Source organism: Rhipicephalus microplus, unplaced genomic scaffold (genome assembly GCF_043290135.1).
Source record: "Rhipicephalus microplus isolate Deutch F79 unplaced genomic scaffold, USDA_Rmic scaffold_217, whole genome shotgun sequence".
Lineage (NCBI taxonomy): Eukaryota > Metazoa > Arthropoda > Arachnida > Ixodida > Ixodidae > Rhipicephalus > Rhipicephalus microplus.
The window spans coordinates 207,501-214,928 of record NW_027464788.1 but is presented as its reverse complement, the minus strand read 5'-3'; the positions used below and the strand labels follow the sequence as shown (position 1 = coordinate 214,928).

Genomic DNA, 7,428 nt, shown 5'->3' with positions numbered 1-7,428 from the left:
CGAACGAGTAGGGCAAACCGCGTCTGCCGGGGCGGGGTTTACGACGCCGACGCAAAAGTGGGAACCGCCGCTCGGATGTTGGCCGTTTTTGGCAGAGTGAGTGCTGGCACACCGGCGACGCGAAAGAGCGCGAAAGCGCCCACGAAAGTGGCGTATTTGGACGTGCTTGACGGCGACCGCTGCAGGAGTACGAAAAACCACGTCAGCCGGGGCGAGCGACCCACGGCGGTCTGGGTGCTTATCGCTGCTATTATAGGGGCACCCCGGCAGACGCAGAAAAAAAAAATTTTTTTTCGACCTTCTTTTTTGCTGGTCGAGCTCGGGTAACCCAGGTCGCAATGGGAGCCGCGCACGAAAGCGGCGTCGCGAGACGCGTTCGCGGTCGCTAGTCGCACGAGCTCGGCAACCGCGTCAGCCGGCGCGGAGTTCGGGATGCCGACGGCTAAGTGGGTACCGCTGCTCGGATGTTCGCCGTTTTTGGCCGAGTGAGTGCTGGCACTCCGGCGAAGCGAAACGGGGCCGATTCGGGCACGATATCGGCGTATTTCGACGTGCTCGCCGGCGACCGTCGCACGAGTACGGCAAAGCGCGTCTGCCGGGGCGAGGTTTGCGATGCCGACGAAAAAGTGGGAAGCGCCGCTCGGATCTTCGCCGTTTTTGCAGGAGTGAGTGGCGGCCCTCCTGCGAGACCAAGAAGCATCGACTCGCGCACGATATCGGTGTCTTTCGACGTGCCCGCCGGCCACCGCCGCACGAGTACGGCAAACCGCGTATGCCGGGGCGGGGTTGGCGACGCCGACGCAAAAGTGGGAACCGCCACTAGGATGTTCGCCGTTTTTGGCAGAGTGAGTGCTGGCACACCGGCGACGCGAAAGAGCGCGAAAGCGCCCACGAAAGTGGCGTATTTGGACGTGCTTGACGGCGACCGCTGCAGGAGTACGAAAAACCACGTCAGCCGGGGCGAGCGACCCACGGCGGTCTGGGTGCTTATCGCTGCTATTATAGGGGCACCCCGGCAGACGCAGAAAAAAAAAATTTTTTTTCGACCTTCTTTTTTGCTGGTCGAGCTCGGGTAACCCAGGTCGCAATGGGAGCCGCGCACGAAAGCGGCGTCGCGAGACGCGTTCGCGGTCGCTAGTCGCACGAGCTCGGCAACCGCGTCAGCCGGCGCGGAGTTCGGGATGCCGACGGCTAAGTGGGTACCGCTGCTCGGATGTTCGCCGTTTTTGGCCGAGTGAGTGCTGGCACTCCGGCGAAGCGAAACGGGGCCGATTCGGGCACGATATCGGCGTATTTCGACGTGCTCGCCGGCGACCGTCGCACGAGTACGGCAAAGCGCGTCTGCCGGGGCGAGGTTTGCGATGCCGACGAAAAAGTGGGAAGCGCCGCTCGGATCTTCGCCGTTTTTGCAGGAGTGAGTGGCGGCCCTCCTGCGAGACCAAGAAGCATCGACTCGCGCACGATATCGGTGTCTTTCGACGTGCCCGCCGGCCACCGCCGCACGAGTACGGCAAACCGCGTATGCCGGGGCGGGGTTGGCGACGCCGACGCAAAAGTGGGAACCGCCACTAGGATGTTCGCCGTTTTTGGCAGAGTGAGTGCTGGCACTCCGGCGAAGCGAAAGAGCGCGAATGCGCCCACGAAAGTGGCGTGTTTGGACGTGCTTGACGACGACCACCGCAGGAAAACGAAAAACCACGTCAGCCGGGGCGAGCGACCCATGACGGTCTGGGTGCTTATCGCTGCTATTATAGGGGCACCCCGGCAGACGCAAAAAAAAAAAAAATTTTTTTTCGACATTCTTTCTTGCTCGTCGACCTCGGGTGACCCAGGTCGCAGTGGGAGCCGCGCACGAAAGCGGCGTCGCGAGACGGCTTCGCGGTCGCTAGTCGCACGAGCTCGGCAACCGCGTCTGCCGGGGCGGAGTTCGGGACGCCGACGGCTAAGTGGGAACCGCCGCTCGGATGTTCGCCGTTTGTGGCCGAGTGAGTGCTGGCACTCCGGCGAAGCCAAACGGGGCCGATTCCGGCACGATATCGGCGTCTTTCTACGTGCTCGCCGGCGACCGTCGCACGAGTACGGCAAAGTGCGTCTGCCGGGGCGGGGTTTGCGACGCGTACGCAATAGTGAGAACCGTCGCTCGGATGTTCGTCGTCTTTCGCCGAGCCAGTGCTGGCACTCCGGCGAAGCCGAACGGAGCCGATTCGGGCACGATATCGGCGTCTTTCCACGTGCTCGCCGGCGACCGTCGCACGAGTACGGTAAACCGCGTCAGCCGGGGCGGAGTTCGGGACGCCGATGCGAAAGTGGGAAGCGCCGCTCGGATCTTCGCCGTTTTTGGAGGAGTCAGTGGCGGCACTCCGGTGAAGCCAAGGTGCGCCAATTCGCGCACGATATCGGCGTCTTTCGACGTGCCCGCCGGCCACCGTCGCACGAGTACGGCAAACCTCGTCTGCCGGGGCGGGGTTTGCGACGCCGACGCAAAAGTGGGAACCGCCGCTCGGATGTTCGCCGTTTTTGGCAGAGTGAGTGCTGGCACTCCGGCGAAGCGAAAGAGCGTGAATGCGCCCACGAAAGTAGCGTATTTGGACGTGCTTGACGGCGACCGCCGCAGGAGTACGAAAAACCACGTCAGCCGGGGCGAGCGACCCACGGCGGTCTGGGTGCTTATCGCTGCTATTATAGGGGCACCCCGGCAGACGCAGAAAGAAAAAAAAAAAAAAATGGGGACATGGCGTGCGTCACCGTGCGGCTTCGCAGCGTTGCCGAAGTCGCCGAGCCCTTCGACTGAGCCGAACGGCGGACAGGGAACGTTGGTCGGCCGTTCTAACCTGTCGGTGCCACGCCGAGACGTCGTTAAGGAAAACCGCGTCGTGGGCCTCTACGACGCCGTCGAGTCGTTGTACGTTTGGTGTCCAGCGTGTCGGCGGCGAGTAGCGGACACGTCGTTCACGACTTCGGTCTTTCGCAGTCGACGCGAACTTGCGGAGAGTCGTGGTGCCTCACGTTTTCGGCAGAAACCGCGGCGGAATTTTCCCGTGCGTGCGCGCACGACCTCGGTGCTGTGCCGTCAGCGTAGTGTTGCACAAACTCGTGGCCTACCCAAGGTGCGGTACGTTTGCGGCCGTATCCTCGGTGGGAATTTCGTGAGTAGGGTCGCAAATTCTACGACCTCGGCGGGTTTGAGAGCGACGTAGACTTGTGGCACGCTCAACGTGCCACACGTTTCGGGGCACACCCGCGGTGAAATTTTCTCGAGTACGCTCGTATTAGTGCCCAAGGAGGTCTGGGTACTTATCGCTGCTATTATGTGGGGGTTCTCGTGAGCGGCGTACGCGAAAGCGACCGGGTGTCTGATATGCGGCGGGCTTCGGCCTCGTCAAGCGTGTCCTCGGGTCTGCTCCAGGGGAATCCACGGCAGTCGTCTGCAGCCTCATCCGCTTGATGCGTTAGGGGCTGGTTGTCGGACGGTGCCGTTTTACCACGATATCGAGGTGTGTTCCGTGTCGTCCTCGGGCGATTCAGATGCGAAAGCGCCGAAGACGCGGGCGTGACCCGTCGTCTGGCGGCTTTGCAGTCTCGGCTCCGTTGCTAGTTCCGGCCGGTCCACCGACAGTGCAGCGGGCTTGGGCAACCCGCACGGCGCGACCGAGTCGATGCAACGAAAAAGAGCGAGCATGAACGTGCTTCTTGCCGCACGGCTCCCACTCGTCTTTCGGGAAGGTTGTGCCGTAGCGAGCTCGAACGCCGTCATCTCGGAGTGCAAAATAAGCGTGTTGGGGCGCCTGAAGGTGGCCTCCGCCGCACACAGACTGCGTCCGGCCCGCCGAAGGCGAGGACGGACGCGCAGTCGAACGATTACCTGGTTGATCCTGCCAGTAATCATATGCTTGTCTCAAAGATTAAGCCATGCATGTCTAAGTACATGCCGAAATAAGGCGAAACCGCGAATGGCTCATTAAATCAGTTATGGTTCCTTAGATCGTTTCTTCCTACTTGGATAACTGTGGCAATTCTAGAGCTAATACATGCAGTGAGCCTGGAGCCCTTTGGGTAACGGGTGCTTTTATTAGACCAAGATCGATCGGGTTTCGGCCCGTATTGTGTGGTGACTCTGGATAACTTTGTGCTGATCGCATGGCCACGAGCCGGCGACGTTTCTTTCAAGTGTCTGCCTTATCAACTTTCGATGGTAGGTTACTTGCTTACCATGGTTGTTACGGGTAACGGAGAATCAGGGTTCGATTCCGGAGAGGGAGCCTGAGAAACGGCTACCACATCCAAGGAAGGCAGCAGGCGCGCAAATTACCCACTCCCGGCACGGGGAGGTAGTGACGAAAAATAACAATACGGGACTCTTTTGAGGCCCCGTAATTGAAATGAGTACACTCTAAATCCTTTAACGAGGATCAATTGGAGGGCAAGTCTGGTGCCAGCAGCCGCGGTAATTCCAGCTCCAATAGCGTATACTAAAGCTGCTGCGGTTAAAAAGCTCGTAGTTGGATCTCAGTTCCAGACGAGTAGTGCATCTACCCGATGCGACGGCTCGGACTGAACATCATGCCGGTTCTTTCTTGGTGCACTTCATTGTGTGCCTCGAGATGGCCGGTGCTTTTACTTTGAAAAAATTAGAGTGCTCAACGCAGGCGAGTCGCCTGAATAAACTTGCATGGAATAATAGAACAAGACCTCGTTTCTGTTCTGTTGGTTTTTGGAATACGAGGTAATGATTAAGAGGGACGGACGGGGGCATTCGTATTGCGGCGCTAGAGGTGAAATTCTTGGACCGTCGCAAGACGAACTACTGCGAAAGCATTTGCCAAGAATGTTTTCATTGATCAAGAACGAAAGTCAGAGGTTCGAAGGCGATCAGATACCGCCCTAGTTCTGACCATAAACGATGCCAACCAGCGATCCGCCTGAGTTACTCAAATGACTCGGCGGGCAGCTTCCGGGAAACCAAAGTATTTGGGTTCCGGGGGAAGTATGGTTGCAAAGCTGAAACTTAAAGGAATTGACGGAAGGGCACCACCAGGAGTGGAGCCTGCGGCTTAATTTGACTCAACACGGGAAAACTTACCCGGCCCGGACACTGGGAGGATTGACAGATTGAGAGCTCTTTCTTGATTCGGTGGATGGTGGTGCATGGCCGTTCTTAGTTGGTGGAGCGATTTGTCTGGTTAATTCCGATAACGAACGAGACTCTAGCCTATTAAATAGGTGCGGGGTTCCCAGCACCTTACAACCTTCTTAGAGGGACAAGCGGCTCCTAGCCGCACGAAACAGAGCAATAACAGGTCTGTGATGCCCTTAGATGTCCGGGGCCGCACGCGCGCTACACTGAAGGAAGCAGCGTGTCTTTATCCCTGTCTGAAAAGACTGGGTAACCCGTGGAACTTCTTTCGTGATTGGGATAGGGGCTTGCAATTGTTCCCCTTGAACGAGGAATTCCCAGTAAGCGCGAGTCATAAGCTCGCGTTGATTACGTCCCTGCCCTTTGTACACACCGCCCGTCGCTACTACCGATTGAATGATTTAGTGAGGTCTTCGGACCGATGTCCGGCGCGGCCTTTCGGTTGCGCCGGTCTGTTGGAAAGATGACCAAACTTGATCATTTAGAGGAAGTAAAAGTCGTAACAAGGTTTCCGTAGGTGAACCTGCGGAAGGATCATTAACGGATTGTGAAGGGTGAGCGCCTCAGCTGCGTCTGCGCCCGACACTTTCTGCCGCTGACCCCGTTTGGACGCGGGGTCGGCTTTTCCCCACGGGGCTGCCTGAATGTGGAGCGGCACCCCGTGACAAATTGTTGCGCCCAGCGGACGCCAACACCGCGACCTTGGACGGTCGGCCAGGTGGCGGACGCGGGTACAAACGGCGCAACGCACTCATAGGTCGGCTTTCGACCCGCCACTGCACCGTGGCTCGAAGCGCTCGAAATGCGCGACCCGACCGCTGCGGGACCGCCTAGTACTGTAAACAGGAGCGGCGGAGCGCGAACGGCGAGTCGTGGTTACGTCGGTAGAAGGCGAGGCTGCGCGTTCCCGAAACGCCAGCCGAGTGCCCTCCCGACCGTTCGAGCGTGCAAGAACGAGACCCGACAATCGCGCGGCGACTGCCAAGTACGAGAGGAACGGCACAAGCGTCGGCGGTCGGTCAAGGAACTGGCGATGTGACGGGTCCGCTGTGCACCAGTGCATACCGTCCCGCCGTCCGCGGCAAGCGCCTCCGCGTCCTCGGGTGACGGAGGCTGCCGGTCGGTTCTTGCAGGCGAGGGATCTCGCTGGCACCGGTTCGCGTTGACGCGCGGCCGGTCATGGCACGGCGATGCGACGGCCGAGGTGCGCAGTACTCGATGGAGGAACCGCACGCTCCGATGACCGTCCCGCCCTCCGCGGCGTATGCGTACCGACCGTAATGGTTGCAGCAGCGCCGGCCGGCTTTTGAATTCGCCACACGAAACACGGTGCGAGATCGCGGTTAGGGGAGCGTCGACGTTGCCAGGCGTTTTGCTTGCTGCCGAGGGAAAGGCGGCACGGCCACGTCGCGCTCGTCGCGATTAGCGGGTCTGCGCGCTTTGGGAAGGTGCCGCAACGACTTGCCGAAAGAGGAAGCACGGAAGAACGAGGGACTTGGACGTCCCGACAATTGAACGCACTTGCGGCCAGGCCCTTGCTGGCTTCGTTCTTCCGCCTCGAGTAGGCTCGTACGCGGCTCCGGCGCCGAAAGTGGTCCTTGGCACCGACTTCGGTGGACGTGGGAAGTGCCGCGCAAGTACGGCGCGCCTGGCTCCACCTGTTGGCTAAAGTAGGCAGCCGGATCGGCATTTTGGTGTGCGGTGGCAAACCGTGGATGCGAAAAAAGCTTGTGCGATTTCGTGGAACAAAAAGCGGGGGTCCCCCTTTTTATGCGGAGGAGACCGACCCGCCTGCCGTGGTGAACCGCGACGCCACGGTAAAAACGGGAGAGGCTTGTCGATGGGACCGTGCATCCCGCGCTCCACGGAGGCCGGGAGGCGGCCGCCCGAGGAAATGTGTAGCCGTCGAGGCCCGCATCTGCGTGCACTCTTATCCAAATGGGTGTACCGCAGGCATTTTCTGGTTAGGCGGGCCAATGAGAGCGAGCACACAACGATACCTACGGGTCCGGCTTGGAGAACCGGCTTCGACGCCTCCCGAGTATTTATAGAGGGGTGGACCACGAAAGCACTCGCAAGTAGCGAAAGCGAAACGCCGTCCGAAACACACCGTTTGCTCGATTTGCGGCAGCCGAAAAAGGCGCGGCAGAGTTTTGGAGTCCAAGCGTGCGCTGAAAAGCGCCCTTCTTGGCCACTGTTTGGCCGAGTGCCAGAAACGTTTGGTTTTGACTGTACGGAATTGAACAAACACTTTTTCACGACTCTAAGCGGTGGATCACTCGGTTCTCGGGTCG

General features: G+C 59.6%; 2 non-coding genes across 2 annotated transcripts in view; both read left to right on the top strand.

Annotated features, from left to right (window-relative positions):
• The first annotated feature begins 3,859 nt into the window (after positions 1-3,859).
• On the top strand, positions 3,860-5,674 carry LOC142792356 (small subunit ribosomal RNA). Its single transcript, XR_012890855.1, has one exon. It is a non-coding gene; the product is annotated as a small subunit ribosomal RNA (ribosomal RNA).
• Positions 5,675-7,393: 1,719 nt separating this feature from the next.
• LOC142792347 (5.8S ribosomal RNA) overlaps positions 7,394-7,428 on the top strand; it is a 153-nt gene continuing 118 nt past the window's right edge. Inside the window, exon 1 of the ribosomal RNA XR_012890845.1 lies at positions 7,394-7,428. This exon is cut by the window's right edge and continues 118 nt beyond it. This is a non-coding gene — a ribosomal RNA (5.8S ribosomal RNA).